At 44.6% G+C, this 17,148-nt stretch overlaps 1 long non-coding RNA gene across 1 annotated transcript in view; it reads right to left on the minus strand.

Annotated features, from left to right (window-relative positions):
- Window positions 1-471: 471 nt before the first annotated feature.
- Window positions 472-17,148, minus strand: part of LOC141424660 (uncharacterized) — a 45,085-nt gene continuing 28,408 nt past the window's right edge. The window contains exon 4 of the long non-coding RNA XR_012449526.1: window positions 472-875. This is a non-coding gene — a long non-coding RNA (uncharacterized lncRNA). The remainder of the gene's footprint in view (window positions 876-17,148) is intronic.

Raw genomic sequence — 17,148 nt, forward strand, 5'->3', positions numbered from 1 at the left:
GAACTTTGAAGAAGGATTTCACACTTTTCTATGCCCTCCTTCTTGAAAAACTTTTCCTTCTGGTTTTGGTGACACCAAGCTTTCTTGGTTATACCCTACCTCATTGGCAGCTCCTTCCTCATGTCCTGAGGCCCTTATTAGTCTCCATTTGTTCTCTCCCTTAGTGATCTAATTCAGTCCCACAGTTTAAATACCTATTTAAATCTATGCTTCCCAAATTATGCCTCCATGCTGACCTCCCAGAAGAATTCCTAACTCGTGTAACCAATGGCCTCCTCAACACATCCGTGTGGTTATCAGACCTCTCAAAATTTTTATTATAAATTTTTATCAGGATATATTCATTATACAGGGAGGGATTCATAGTGACAAATCCAATTAGGCTTATATTGTACATTAGTTAGATCACCCCCATCATCTCTCCCCCCTCAACCCCTCCTGGCCCCACTTAAAGCAATTGCAAGAAGTATCTTTGTTCTATTTCATATAGGTATATGAAGTCCATCAATCATATTCCCTCTCCTTAATCTCCCTTGTTCACTCTCTCCTCTCCCACTATACCCCCCACACTGTACCTATTTTACAGTCCTGTCTTATATTATTAATATTTAAGTTGATGTTCAAAGAGGTTTCTCAATGCAGACCTCTCAAATTTAATGTGGTGAAAGTTTGACTCTCCATTCCCTGCCAGCCTGAACTTTACCAGATTTCCTAATAGCCAAAATGACATCACCATCCACTCAGTAGCTCAAACCCCAAACCAAGGAGATGTCTTAATTCCCTGCCTTTATTCGTCTCTATCAGCAAGTGCTGTCCAGAATCCATTCACTTCTTGCTGCTGCCTCATCTTCTGTCCTCGGCCAGGTTCCCAGCATCTAGTACAAAAAGGCATTTAATTAGACTCTAGTTCCTCACTTGTTCCCTCACTCCAGAACATTCTCCATACCCCCACCAGGATTGCCTTTGCAAAAAAGCAAAGCATTGCATGTCACTTTCCTCTGGTAATATGCAAGATGCTGCTGTCAAGGTCTGATAAGGACCTCAGTGTCTTCTCACCTTACTTAGAATGAAACCTATGCTTCTTGTTCCAGTTTATAAAGTCTCCCATGCCCTGTCCTCTGCCTACTTTCCCCCTTGCTCACACTGCACCACTCATGGTGACCTCCTTTGTGCTTTGGACCTGGAAGGCTCTTCCTGTCATGGGGCCTTAGCTTGAGCTTCACTTTGCTGCAATGTTCCTTGTGGATCTTTACATGGAAGGATCCTTCTCCAGTCTCAGCTGAACTGCAGGGTCCTCAGAAAACCCTCTCCACTGTCATTCAACTTAAAGCATTGCCTTCCACCATCCTCCCACATCCATCCATTTTCTATCACACTGTCTCGTTAAATTTTCTTCCTTGTAGTCAGTGAAGAACAAACACAACCTGACATTTGCATATTTGTTTGTATATTTGGTATCTGCCTCTATTCCCCACCTCAACACGCATGCATGTACACACAACCACACACATATACACGTGACAATAATCTACATATGTCCCTGTGACTAGCCTAGAAGTCCACCCGGCACTCAAAACATACTTGAATAAATGAATTATAAACTTAAGTATTCCCCATTCCAAAATCCAAAATCTGTCTTAATAGGTAGATTTACTATGAAGGAGATATACTCTATAAAAAGAAAGATTTTCAGATGAAATATGAAAAGACTTTTTGAAGCCAGGCATCAGTGGCTCACACACCTGTAATCCTAGCTACTTGGGAGGCAGAGATCACAAGGATTGTGGTTTGAGGCCAACCCCAGGTAAAAAACATTCACAAGACCCCATCTCAATCAATAGCTAACGTGCCTGTCATCCCAGCTATGGTGAGAAGGATAACACAGGAGGATTGTGGTCCAGGCTACCCTGATAAAAGAGAGACCTATCTCCAAACAAGCATAGCAAAAGGGATAGAGCTGTGGTTCATGCAGTAGAGTGCCTGCCTAACAAGTGCAAAGCCCTCAGTTCAATCCTCAGTACTGCCAAAAAAAAAAAAAAAAAAAAAACCCAAACAACCAAAAACAAGCTTTCAGATAATTAGAGCTAAGAATGGATTGGACTTTTAGCAAGGGAACAAAGTTAAGGAACTATTATTAAGTGCCTATTACAAAAGGATGTCTCATTTCATCCTCCCTACAACCCTGCAAGGGATGTATCATTATCTCCATTTACTGGTTGACAGACAGGCTGGGCGAGGTGAAGAAACTGGCCCAAGGTCACACAATAGAAAGTGGGGTCTGAATCAGCGGTGTTTAACTCCCAAGCCCACACTTTGGCCAGCACAGTGATCTGGCTCTCTTCCTTCATCCTTCACTTCCACAAGCCTCAGGGTCCTCATCTGCAAAATGATGACAGTGACATGCTCCGTAGGATTGTGGTGAGGAGATAATGAGCAGAGAAGTGTTTACCCAGTGCTCAGCACATTCAATGCCCTGGTTGTCTACTTGTTCTTATCAGCAGCAGCGTTGCCCAATATTGCCAAACTACTAAATGGAGTGGGTAGGACATGGAGCCAGGCCAGCTTAACTCCAAAGTCTGTGATTTTCCTATAGCATTCAGTAAGAGGTTGTCTGATTTGCTAGAAAAGATACCCAAGGATAGACGAACATCACCTCTGAGAATCTCTCATGGCCAACAGTAATTAGAGCTAGGTGTTCCTCCACCTCCCTCTGCTTCTGAGTGGAGCTAGCTCACCTGGCATGGCATTATGGGAGTACAGGTGAGGGAGATCACTAGGGGCAAACCTAGCTGGGTTTGGATACAGTCTTACACAGTCTCGGGTGAGAGTAAGCAAGTTCCTTTATCTCCTGAGGCCTGTCTTTATCTCTGGAACTGGGATAATGATAGGCCACCTTCAAATGGTAGGATTGAAAGGGTTAATGCACAAAGTACCTATCTCTGTGCCCACAGAACCTGTTAACCATGACAGAGGCCTCCCCTAAATAGTGGTGCTGGTTGTTATTCCCTCCTACGAGCCCCTGGGTGAACAGTGCATTGTTTAAGTGCCCAGGGCAGGGTGTTTGTGCAGAACTCACTTCCTACAGTTGGACCTGGTATATTTATAATCAGTAAGGCTAGGCCCTGAGAGGGGCTAGATCCCTGTGAGGAACACATAATAAGGCAAACAAGCAAGCTGTTGGTGTTTTTGAGTCTCCGGGAAAGACTGAGGGCTATTTTTAGCTGTGGTTGTCTTGATTCTAGGGAGGGCACGGGTAGCCGTGTTTGTTACACTACGTTTTAACATAATACAGAGTCACCCGGCTGAAGGATCTGGTTCAGGTTGTTTTTATTAATCAAAGAGTGTTGTGTTTTATTTTCTCCAAGTCAAGATGTTCAGACTTAATGGCCAGCAAGCAAACAGCTCCCAATACACAGATTTAACCTAATAAAAATAAATCCTTTGTTCTATCAAGTTTCCATGAGGTATCCTAAAAACAGGGGAAAAAGTCATAAACACAGCATTGCCTGTGCTTGAGTAAGCCATTCTTTTAGGAAAAAAAAATTTGTGATTATTCTTTTGTGGATTTCACAAAAATAAACTTTGGAAGAGTGTATGTGATTCAGGAATGAAAGCAAGACCTTCCTATGGAAATTTTTTTGAGCTCTTCAGGTGCAAACATGTATCTCTCCTCTAAAATGCAACAAGCAGGGGGCATGGATTTTGGGGGAGAAAATCATTACAACAACTCCAGATAATTTGGGCTTGGAAACAAAATGTTGATGGGATGTAATAAACCATGTCCTTCAGAATCAATCTCAACATGTTCACTGAAGAAACACTTGCTGAGTGCCCAGGATGGGCCTGCCACTGGAGACGCACAAGGGTACAAGACAGACTCCATCTTGTCTTAAGAAAATTTAAGGCTTAATAAGAAAGGTAGGTAGGAAAGCAGTGTGACAGAAACATAGAGGAAATACCCTTCTGCAGCAACTCAGAAACTTCCAACTTGCTTCATAATCCTGGCACGAGGCTAAGAATTCCCATTAACGATGGCAGATTAAGCGTGCACATATGGTCAAAACAAACAAATGGAACACTCCCATGTCCTCTTTCCCACGCTCCAAAATGAAAGAATAAGAAAGAAGAAAGCACAAGACTCAGAACTAAGGAGCTCCAACCTGAAAGAGAGTCCCAGGGTGATGGTGAGGGGACCCGGGTGACAGCTGTACACCAGGAGTAGAGACCACTTGTCCAGATCTGAGCCCATTACAAGCCCCGAGAGATGGCTCCAAAAAGATGAAATCAATGGAGCACTAACTACATTTGGAGATATTTAGAAAGTATGCTACTGCAGATACATTTGAGGTTAAATTTGAGGTAAGTACATGGAAAATGAAGCAAACTTTAAAAATAAGAAAATAATTCCACAGGCAACAAAATACTGCACAGGAAAAGTAAAATATACATATATATATATCTAATGTGCTAGATGACACAGCTGTGAAAATACTGATGTGGTTAAAATTAAGTTCTATCTATATTAGGAAGATGGAACAGGGAGAAAGTGCGTGCGCACGTGTGTGTGTGCATGCGTGTGTGTGTGTGTGTGTGTGTGTGTGTGTGTGTTGAACATTGGGCTGATGGCAGAGCTAACCCCTATCTTCCTTGGTGCAAAGCCAATAATAGATAATGCTTAAAACTGAGAGATCACACAAAGTAGCAAAAGGAGCATGGGACTGAGAGGAATAAGGAAAAGAATCTGCTGAAGTGTTGAAGGTGGTTGTCTGTGGCCCGGGGACATTGCACCATGTGGCTTTGGGGAAGGGGAAGGACACAGGGAGGCAATAAACCATTTTTGTATCTAAGTATGTAGAACTTTTTGACACTTTGAACTACATGCATATATAACTTGGATCATCATAAAACTAAAATAGCAATTATACGAGAACACAAAGTGCTGGAATTCCTTGCTGTGTTTGTTAGCAAACGTAAAAGTCATGTGCATGTCACATGAAAACCTTTCGAAGAAAGAACTGCTGTCACATGGTGTGCCCAGGCTGACTGGCTCTTCATGTTATTTCCCAGATTTGCAAAATTGGCTTGTTGATAAAACATAATCTGCTTAAAAACTAGCAGGGAAATAATAACAGCACCGTCTAGCACCACAGGATGGTTGCAAGGGTCAAGTGAGGAAAGGCAGTTATTTAGCCAGTGCTCTATAAATATTGGCAAGTTGTCCTGTCTGTTCTCCTCGGTATAAGCATAGATGATTATACCTCCGGGTGATGCCCTTCAAGGGGTGAGGGAAGAGCTCATCTCTTTGCTTCCCCTTCTAAGGCCATACAGGCTACATGGCTGGAAGATTACATGTGGTGGTGAGCCATCTGGGACCATGGTGACACAGTCCTCACCCTAGGGATGGTGAAGACACAAGCTAGAAGGAGATATGCACTCCCATCTAGCCCTCAACTTTCAGTCTATCATGTAAGAAAGAAATGCATTTTATCCTAAGTCCCAGATGGCTGTCTTATAGTCTAATAAGGGCCTCTCTTGAATTCATGAACATTAATTGCAGCACTAGGTGCAACAATAATTTACCCTTGACTGAAGAATGGTCCTCCTCTGTGTCACACATGGGTGCCCAAATCTTGACCCGTATGCAGGATTGAAGGAATACCAGGGATCCAGGAAAAGACAAGGACAAGAATGTTTGGGCAGAGAGAAGAGCAAGGACATCCATGCTGCAGATAAGAGAGAAACAGAGGTAAGGGACCAGAAAGAAGGTAAGGATGGAGGGGAAGAGAGAAGTTGCAGGAAGTGAGGTTGGAGAAGTAAGCAATGGTAAAGCCGCAAAAGCTGTAGTAGGGAGTTTTAACTCACTCAGGGACAAAGATGATATGACCCCATTTTCATAGATAGGTGTGTGGGATGGGGAACGGGTTGGAGACTGAGAGTGTGTTTGGAGTTCTAGCAGAGGAAGACAGCTACTGGACCACCCTTGACACAAGAATGGTCCTCCTACCAGGGAAAGTCGTCCTCTTCAAGTGCACAGCTTCAGAAGGGATTGCCATGGAGTGGCGGGGGGAGGAGGGGGACACTCACATAACCAGTCAGATTAGCTGAATCAACCCTGGCGATCAATGGGTTAAGATGGTACAGCCAGATCACCCTCACATGCTGGATTGGCGATTGGAAAGAGTGGAGGCAAGGATAGCAGAAAGGAGCCTGGTTCTGTGATCTCCCTGAGTGGTGAAAGGGGCCTGGTCGAGGTCAGAGTAGGAGGGATGAATGGAGATGAGATATGACAGATTCGCCTGGCAGGGAGGTTCACCTGATTCAATGTGACATGAAGGTAAAGGGGAAATGGGCATAGGGAATCAGGCCCAGTTTCCTGACAGTCCTGCTGAAGGAGGACTGTGACCTTCATGGGGGCAGGGAACAAGAAGGGGGAGTGGCTTATGGAAGAGCATGGAAAGTGCTGATCTCAGGATCAGACTTGCTTGGTTGGAGAAGCCTAGAAAACTCCCAATGCTGAGGTGCAGAAAGCAGCTAGCTATCCAACAGCATCTGTAGTTACCCTAGAATTAGCCTTTCTAACGCATGTTTTTAAAAGTGAATTAGGTACTCAGCACTGGTGGCTCATGCCTGCAATCTTAGTTACTTGGGAAACTGAGATTTGGAGGCTTATGGTTCCAGGCCAGCCCTGGCTAAAAACAGTTTGTAAGACCCCATCTCAACCAAAAAGACTCCATCTCCATGCCTGTCATCACCGTTAAGCAGAAAGCATAAAATAGGAGGATTGTGGTTCAAACTGGCCTGGCCAAAAGTGGGACCCTATCTCCAAAAGGACCGGAAGTCCTTTTCCAGTAGAACATCTGCCTAGCAAGCATGAAGCCCCGAGTTCAAACCCTAGTACCACCAAAAAAGAAAAAGAAAGAAAAGAACTAGGCACACTTCTGAACAGCCACATCAGGTGGGTGATTGTAATCACCATTTCACAGCAGAAGACCCTGGGCCCCAAAAGATCTAAAACTGAACTTGGGGAAGTGAGAGGGCTAATCCCTTTGGTTGCGCAAAAAGAAACATCTAGATCATAGTTAAGCACACCATGCAATACTGAATCTTTGCCAACTGTGACTGAAGCACAGTCACCCTACTTATTACATCACTCACTCATTCATGTCTGGTTTTTGCACAGTTCTAGTTGAACGTACATAAGGAAAACAAGACAAAGTCCCAGGTTAATGTGTTTTCTTCTTTTCGAAGAGGCCGTTCTAACTGGGGAAGGTGGAAAGTAAAAAAAGCACCCCTATCACCACCCAGAGAATGTCATGTAATGAGCAGGAAGCACTGTGGTGGAAATTGAGCCAGACAAGTACAAGTGGGAGGGGAAAGGGGGACACTTTCAATTGAGTGAGCAAGAAAGGATCATTGAAATGTTATCTGAGGATATGCTGTGAGTAAAAGAGCCCACCATGTTTTTTGTTTGTTTGCTTGTTTTTAAAATAAGCTAGGAAAAGAGCAATCCAGGAGGAGGTGCCTGCCAGTGCAAAGGTCCTGTGGTGAGCTGGCTTTGGTGTGCAGGACCTATCAAAGATCTGGTGCCTGGAGAGTGATGAGAACAGGGAAAAGTCAACAGAGATGGGGTCAGGGAGGTGGGTGGAGGCTAGAGCAAGAGGTCTTTCAGGTCAAAGCTTGGACTTTATTCTATGTACAGTGGGTAGTCACAGGAGAGTTCTAGTTCTTTTATTTTTTTTTTTAATTGTTGTACTGGGGGTATGTGGTGATATTTACCAAAGCTCTTACGATATATCGTAGTTGGATTCACCCCCTCCATCATTCTCCTTTATCCCTCTGCCCAGGACTCTAGCTCTTGACATGATGAGTAACCCTAGCTACTGTGTGGTGAGTAGATTTGAGCTGGGGAAGCAGGCAAGAGTGGATGCAGGAACAAAAGACCAGTCTCCTCCTGCTCTGGCTAGGCTTCTATCTACACAGCCTTCACTTCCACAGGGCAACCACAAAAAAGCCGGAATTATCACCCCTTTTGTATGAGGGTACTATTTTGATCCTTCCACAAAGCCAAGCAGAGTTTTGAGCACATAGCTGTCCCTTTAATAATGTCTGATGCTTGATTAATAAGTTAAACAACTCATTGAATCCATTTATTCAAAGGATAAATTACCCCAATTAAAAGGGGTAAGAACAAAGCGCACATAGCAGCTGTTGGCCGGCACTGGTCAGGTGCTGGAGCGGGAAGCCTTGTCAAGTTCAATCAACAGGGTAAAGCCAGTAGTCCACGATGACACAGAGTTCCCATGTCTGCCATTGTTCTTTCGGCCTATATCAAGCTGTGTCCCTGTGCCTCCAGGAATCTGGAGGAAAACAAAATGTTCTCTTTTCAACCCAGTATTTTCTTCAGTGACTCATCATCATGCAGCTGTAACAGGTGTACCCAGGGGCCCCAGTGTGGATCGGCAGGGCACCTAGGTGGACTGCTGCTCGGGCCTTATCTGCTTCCTCACAGATTCTCTGCTTAACACAGGATCTTCGGGCTTTCCTTGCAAAACAGGGCCTGAATCACCGTGGAAGCCAGGGACAGGCATGGTCACACTTCCCGTTCTTAGCCCTCCAGTTCCTGGGCCAGGCCCAGTTGTCGAGGCCAACCACTGGATCACTGCCATCCTGAGACAGACATCACAGTGCCCTGGTGCTGCCTGCCCCACCCAGGCCCTCCTGGAAATCTCCCCACCCCAGCTCTTGTTGAGAGACTGTGAAACTCCCTGACCCCGTGGTGTGACAGCAAACCTCTGAGTCAAGAGATTCCTACAAAAAATGGCCTTGAGCTTGCCGCCTGGTGTGAAAGATGGCTAAAGTCAATCAAACTACTCTGTAAAAAGTGGAACCAAAACCCAGAGGCACTGGTAGCCAACAGTGGACCCTGGGCTCTGAAGGGAGACAGTAAAGGTTGGCAGAGCCTGTGCTAGGTCACGTGCCAGCAAGATGTAGCCAAAGATGCCTGGGGGTGAGAGGGGAGGGGGGAGATTGAGAGAGAAAAGAAAGATACAGAACTGTGCTGTATGAGATCGGGCCTTCTGTACCCATTTAATTTTATTTAAATAACAATGTTAACCAATTGATTACCTTAAGTTAATTTGTTTAAATTTAAATAATATTAGAAGTTAAAATTCAGCTCCTCAGTAGCACCCTGTAGATACAGAGCAGTTTTGTGGTCACAGATGGCATGAAGGACACACAGCAGAGTAAGGAAGTTCAGTGGCCATCCCCCAAGAGGTAGTCCATGTCCTTACAGTAATCTACCATGTTCCTCTCCCATCACCACCTTGGCTTCAGCTAGTTAGATTTTAGTTCTTATTTTAGCTCTTTATAATCAAAAGAACCTCAGCTAAGCCAATCGCAGTGTCTCAAGCCTGTAATCCTAGCTACTTGGGAGACTGAAATCAGGAGAATGGAGTTTCCAGGCCAGCTAGGGCAAAAATGTTTGTAAGACTCCATCTCAACAGAAAAGGCCAGGCATGGTGGCACTTGCCTGTCATCCCATCTAGGGTGGGAAGTGTAAAGTAGGAAGATTGTGGTCCAGACCAGCCAGGACAAAAAATGAGACCCTATCTCCAAATAACCAGAGCCAAAAGAGCTGGAGGTGTAACTCAAATGGTAGAGTGCCTGTACAGCAAACACAAAACCTTAAATTCAAACCCCAGTCTGCTCAAAAAACAAAGAACCTCAACTAAGAACATGTCTACTGAGTATTAATAATAAAAACAATTTATCAAGTACTTCTATGTATGTGCATTATGCCTCAGCTTCAACTTCTTTAATCCTGTTGGGAACCTAAGATTGTAGATATTTTGTCTCCATTTGACAGCCAAGGGAACCAAACACACAGAGAGGTTAAGCAAGTTGTCCAGGGTTTCAGAGATGGTAGGTGGTAAAGCAGGAATTAAATTGATCTTCCACCTCCGGTGATTGGTGTGTGGGAACCAGCCTGCATTTTGACCGTGGAAGCAGGCTGTAACAGTGGACACCTAAGGCCCAACTCTGTTACACAGTAAGTAGAAACTTGACACCTAAAACTTTCTTCGAGCTCTCCAGATTCTAGAGCACCTTCTTAGAGCCAGTCTGGTTCTGATCATCTCTCTCCCTTGTCTCCCTCTGTAGAAAGAAAGTTTGTGGCCTCAGATCGACTCTGCTGAGCCCATCAGGAGCAAAGTGCATGTCCCATGAACTTGGGACCTGCCAACAAAATTCTCTGATGCTAAAACTTTGCTGGGAGAACCAAGTTTGTCTGAGTTTGAGGGGGGCAAGCAAGGGGAGGCAGCACATAACTTTGCTGGACTTCATTTCCCATTTGGCTTTGCCACTTGCTTTTAATGACATGAGGCCAATCCAAGAATTCCAAGTCAACCTCACTCCTTTTACAGGAACCTCAAATTCAGCCCCTTGGGACCTGGCTCTATCTTTGGGCAGACATCAAAAACAACTCCTTTTTAACTTGGAAATAAGAGTCTTATAAGAGAATCCTGCTTCCTCCCCTTTTTATTTCCTTCTGAGGAAGAAAGTTAGGACCAGGGTTTGTGGGCAGCAGTGCCCCAGGATTTGCTGTTGGCACCAGAGACCTTGGGGCTGCCAGGCTGTGGGGGTTCTCCACACCCAGCTGTCGGCTGTGCCTTTCTTGTGCTTCCAAGTCCCCACGGCTCCTTCCTGCCTGCCCCAACCCCTCATCACCCTGCCACAGCTGCTTTCATTTTGTGTCAGGGGTGGGGGCTCAAAAGTTGCTGTCACATCCAAACTCCCCTTCCAGGCAGTGAGAAAAGCCTGACACACGTTCATCAGAACTTCCACAGCTCTGCAGGGTTCCTTGCCATTGTCAGCTGCTCTAACACTTGATCCCATCCCACAGTGGGATGGTAGTGAGAGTAGAAAGAAAGTAACTGGTGATTAGTGGACAGTTCCAAGTGGAACCTACTTTTTTCCACTTGGGGAGAGAGTAGCATTTGCCACATGTGAGTTTCTCCCAGTGAGAGAGAAGGTGGGAGAAAACTTGACCTATGCCCTCTTTCCTGGGGCTCCAGGTCACCTTTCTCCAGGAAGGCTCTGTGACTCCTGGAGGGGTCTGTGGTCCTCTGTGTCCTCATGCCATCTTGCATGTCTTTCTTTTGTGGATCTAACTGCCCAGAAATTGCAGCTCTCCTTGCTTGTCTTCCTACGAAGGCCGTCTCTTTCCTAGGAGTCCCCAGTGCCATGTATACATGTGGAAGTTAACACGTGTACTTGTAGGGTAGATGAATGGCTTTCGGCAGCTCCTCGAAATGCTAGAGGAGGCACAGGTGAGGAGGTGGCGGGATTATTGCTGTGCTAAACAAAGCTGAGGCTCTAATCCAAGGATGGCATTGTGGTTAGGAGTGGACTCAGGCTCTGTCATGTGCTAGCAGTGTCATGTGTGCCTCACTTTTTTCATTTCTAAAATAGGAACAATATGAATAGCTGTCTAATAGTGTGTGAGAACTACATGAGTTAATACATGTTGGGTATCCTGCATCCAAAATACCTAGTTGCAGAATTGCTTCAGATTTCTGAGGTTTTTGGATTTTGGAATATCTACATAGATTCTATAGATTGAGCAACACTAATCTGAAAATATCCTTGAATCTGAAATGCTCTAAAATCCAACTTCTTGAATGTCATGTCCGTAATACAAAAATAATTTCAGGTTTTGGATCATTTGGAATTTTGGATTCTGAGTGCTCACCTTGACCTGAATCTTTAAACAAGTTCTGATCCATAGTAAGTTCTCAATAAATGTCACCTGAAAAATAATGAAAAAGACCCTGGGGAGTTAGGCTTTCACATTGTCAACATTTGCACTGAATTTCTTTGTGACCACTTTACTGCCACTTCTCTGGCTTCCTTCTATGGCTGTGTCAGCCCATTTTGTCTCGGGTCTTTGCCTGTCCCTTTCCCTTAGCTGGCATGCCTTCCCCCAGGAAGTCACATGGCTTCTCTTCTACTTCACTTATTCTTTACTAAAATACTGTTTCCTCAGAGTCTTCCCTCCAGACTCAGTTGGAAAAGCCACATCCTGGTCCAGTTTGTGCATTCATCATGAGATGCACAGGGTGCCAGACCTCACATTTATGCTTTCCTTCATTTGATTTTTGATTCCATCCCCACTTAAATATCTTCTTCGTGAAGACAGGTAGGTACCTTGTTTTCCTCCCTGTATCATTCCCAGTGCCAGGAATAATGTCTACCATATAGCAGGTGCCTGGGAAATAGTTGTTAAGTAAATGAATGGATTCATGGAGCCCTTTTGAAAATCTTCTGTGAACCATTTCCACCATTTTTCCCTTTCTCAGACTCCCAGTAACACTCCCTCATGTGCAGCCCCTCCCCCTACTCATAGACTATGCCCAAACTTGCTCCCTGTCTCCTCTTCCCCCCTCAGTTAACCCAGATTGACAAAGCCATACCCTGTCTGAGGAGGCAGGTTTCTGGCACAAGCAGTTTGGGATTTGCTGACTAATCCAGAAAGATCAGCTGTCCCAGTGTCAGCTGTTAAGGGGACACAGGGAACAAGACAGACAGGTCAGTGGGAGAGACAGATGAATAGAATGACAATAACATAGGCACTACAGCCAAGTCAGAGAAGCCCAGGAAGGGTGGGACAAGCAGAGGGGGGCCCAATACCCACACTTGGGACAGAAGTCCCCCCTTGACCCCAAGCAAGGCTCCATCTGTAGCCTCATCCTAAATAAAGCACATAAGGATGACACACTGGTAATCTGTTGAATTCATCCTCAGTTGAAAAAGTACCTGGAGAACTGAGCTCTTGTGGACCCTTTATCGGTCCAGGAGCTCAGATTCTCTATCATCACAGAGGCATTTTAAAGGCCCGAGGGCACACTGGTAGTGTAATTAGCAGTGAGAAGAGCACTGGCTACTTTCAAGCGTGAACTTGGCTTTCAGATGTCAGGCTCAGAAGGGAAGGGGATTGATGACTCTCAAGTCACTGATTGGAAAGGCAATGTCTCACCAGCCTTGTGGACTGGGAATCACACACCCAAAGACCTTTCTCTTTTATTCTTAAAGTCCCAGAAGACCCCTGCCCATCATAGTTCCTTGGTATGATTTTAAAATAACTTTCAGAAGTGTCATAGATTGGATTGTGACTCACCCGCCCCCCAGTCCCACCCACCTGCTTACACACACACCAGATTCATACACTGAAGACCTAGGCCTCAGCTTCTAGGATTGTGACCTTATTAGAGACAGGGTCTTTACATGGGTCCTCAGTTAGGGTGGGCCCTAAGCCAATACAGCTGGTGTCCCTATAAGAAAGGAGGTTTGGACTCAGGCACAGAGGAGAGGCACAAGGAGAAGAGGCCAGGAACAGATTTTTCACACACAGCCCTTAGAGGGAATCGGTCCTGCTGACATTCAGATTTCAAACTGCCAGCCTCCCAAGCTGTGAGACAATAAGTCTCGACTGCTTAACACCCAGTTTGTGGTACTTGGTGGTAGCCACCCTGGCAAACTAATACACAGAGCGAAAAGCTATTCTTTAGACAGGGAGAAGGACACCACCCATGTCTTTCTTAGTCACTGGTAAATTCAAGTATTTTACTGAAGAAGAGGGAGAGAGACTGATCGTGCTTTTATAAACTCGTGAGGATGCTGGTCGAGTGTTAGGCACATAGATTCAGCTTAATTTAACAAATATTTACTTATCCTACCATGTGGCAGGCACTGGGCTGGAGGTTCAGGAAGTTAGTTCCTTGCTTTTGTGATATTCACCATCTGGTAGAAAAAGCGCACGTGACCTTGAACCTTGATCCTCCCAATCTCTACCTCCCACGTAGCTGGGATTACAGATGTGATCCACTATGTCCAGCCCACCAAGATGTATTCTTAATTGTGCAAATTACATGGTATAACAAATGCACTTGGTATGATACCATTTATTTATACATAGAGGGACATACAAATACTTCCTTGTAGGAATGACTGCATAAGAAAGAACTCTAGACGAATCCAGGGCACTTTGGAGTAATAAAGGAAATGACTAAAATGTGCAGAGGGCACAAAGGTAACACAGGGAGAAGTGACTAGCTCAAGTAAAAGGGAGCCAGCCAGGGGTGGCTTCTAAGCTGAGTGAAACCTGCAGTCTTCTGAAGGTGAACCTACAAATCAGAGAGACAGGACACCCCCTTCCTAATAACATCAGCCTGCATGTGTTGGCAGAAGCAGAGAAATCAGTTGTGGATTGTTGCAACACTGCTTGTAATATCAAAAAAGAGAAGTAAGCCAAATCTTTCACAGACAGTAGTTAAGTAAATTATGGTCTGTTCATGCCATGGTCACTGTTTAGAAAACTATACAACTGTTAAAAATGTATTCTTTTTTTTTCTTTTTTTTTGTGGTTCTGGCATTTGAACTCAGGGCCTGATGCTTGCTAAGTAGGCATGCTATTGCTTGAGCCACTCTACCAGCCCTATTTTTGTGAAGGTTTTTTGAGACGGGATCTCATGAACTATCTTCCTGGTCTGGCTTCAAACTTTGATCCTTCTGATCTCTGCCTCCTGAGTAGCTAGGATTACAGGAGTGAGCCACCAAAGCCCGGCTGTTTTTGCTTTTTGTTCATTTGAGACAGACCTAGCCTAGGCTGGCCTTGAACTCATGATCTTCCTGCCTCCATCTCCTGGGTACTGGGATTGTAAGCATGTGCCATCATACCAGGCACCAAAATTTGTTTGTTTTGTTTTGTTTGCAGTCCTGGGGTTTGAACTCGGAGCCTCATGCTTACTAAGCAGGCACTCTACCACTTGAGTTATGCCCCCAGTCTTTTTTTTTTTGCTTTAGTATTTTTCAGTAAGGGTCTTGAGTTTTTGCCCAGGGCCAGCCTCAAATGGTAACACACCTATTCACACTTCCCATGTAGCTGGGATGACAGGCACGTGCCACCACACCCAACTTATTGACTGAAATGAGATCTCACTAAGTTTTTGCTTGGGCTGACCTTGAATCTCGATCTTCGCAATCCCTGCCTTGGAGTAGCTGGAATTTATATGTACGAGTCACTATACCCAGCCCATCAAGATGTATTCTTACTTGAGCAAATTAAATAAATGGTAAAACATGCACTTGATATCACTTATTTATACATAGAGAGACATATAAATACTTCCGTGTAGGAATGAATACATAGAAAGAAGTCTAGAAGAATCTGTAAAAGACTGGTAATAAGTTGCCCAGAAGGATGGGGAGAAGAAAGGAACAAATAGAAACCACCATATTTTATTCTACACAGGTGTATGTTCATTTATTCTTTGTATTTCTTTTTTGGTGGGGGAGTACGTATATTCATTTAATCTTTGTGTTTTTGGGGGTGGTGTACTGGGGTTTGAACTCAGGGCTTTGCACTTGTTAGGCAGGTGTTCTACTGTTTGGGCAGCACCTCCAGCCCTCATTTAATCTTTTACAATAAAGTTTTTAGAAAAAAATTAGCTATCTGTTGTATGAGTCATTAGTCCACCTCTCTGGGCTTGGGATCCTGGGAATCTGCACAGGATGCCTGAGCCGACTGTTGGAGAGGTCACCTCCTAGAGAAGTCACCTTCCATGTCCTATTGCTGCATCTAGCCTGCCCACATATCTGTTACCCAAGTGGTCCTGTCCCCAGCTCTTCATTCAAAGGCAGGCAAACCCTACTTCAGATGCAAATAACTTTGGAGCCCTGTGGCACTTTGGAGCTTCATTTCCCCCATCAGAAGGCCACTGCAGGAATCACATAAGGCAATGCCCATTAGGCACTCAATAAATCATATCTGAGATGAATAAGAGAAAGTTGAATCACAGGAAATGGCAGCTGTTCAACTGATTCTCCAGTGAAGTCAGGGCATTCCCCCAGGTTGCTCTGAGCTGGGACCCACTGAGCTACCCCCCATCCGGCTTTGTGCATTTCTCCCGTTCTGATGAAAAATCACATCAAATCAAAGCAAATAGCAAAATCTGATAGGTCTGCGGGCTTATTTTCAATAAGTCACAGATTCTACTTTCACATACATACACAGACACACACACATGCATGCATGTGCCTTAAAACCATCAAAATATTGAACAGAACTATTCTCACTGGAAGAAAGCTCAATACAACACCATCCAAGAATACAAACTTGGTATGTCTTTTATCAAAGCATGCATCAAGAAGTTTCTTTAAAATGCTTGCTTGATAGCATTTAGCATGTGTTTTCAGAATAAATGAAATTCACCAAGCATGAAGTCGGTTGTTATGATATTTAAAATAATAGTATAGTGGACCCTAGTCATTTTCATCTATCCAGTACCTGAGCCTATTTTCTGCTTTAGGATACTCCCTCCTTTTCTGGGTCTTAGGAGGAAGAGGGGCACTCCTCTATCTGTAGAAGCTGAAAGAAAGCAGTCATCAGTCCTGGCAACAGGACTGAAACCTGTATGCTGGACTCAGCCATTTGGACGCCTCGATCTGGAAGCAAGTGTTATAAAGACACCCAGTAGCCTGTGATGATCACAAACAAATGGTGTGGGCATCTGGTGGCAGCCTTGCAGCCAGCCTCCAGTAGCGGCAGTGGCACACTGGGTCCCAACCAGACAGCTCCTGGGGCAAGGCCTGGGCTGTGTTCTAGCTGCCAGGTCTACCTTGATTCATGCCCATTTTCCACACCCGGTTCCTGCCCTCCTGTTGATTCCATGAGCTACCCAATAGCTTTCTAAAAAATTCCTATTTTCCATAAGTTAAACAAAGTTGATGCCTATTTATTTGTAACCAAAAATCCTGACCGGAACTAGTAACTACAAATTATTGAGCAGGCATGAGCCAGGAATTATTTTAAGCTCTTTACATGGGGTATTGAATTTGACCTTCACAACAACCTTCAGAGAATAGGGCCTGTTGCTTCCATTTGACAATGCAAAAAATTGAGGCTTGCGAAGGTTACACAGTTCACTGAAGGTCAGCAGCTGAGAAGAGGCAGAGTCAGGATTCAGATCCAGCTCCATCTATCTGAAAGGCTCTTCCTCCTAACCACATCCCAGGTGCTTGTGGATGGTTTAGGAGTGAGTCAAAGTGGGTTATATCTTGTCTTATGTAATCCTCACTACTCCTTGAGGT

Source organism: Castor canadensis, chromosome 7 (assembly GCF_047511655.1).
Source record: "Castor canadensis chromosome 7, mCasCan1.hap1v2, whole genome shotgun sequence".
Lineage (NCBI taxonomy): Eukaryota > Metazoa > Chordata > Mammalia > Rodentia > Castoridae > Castor > Castor canadensis.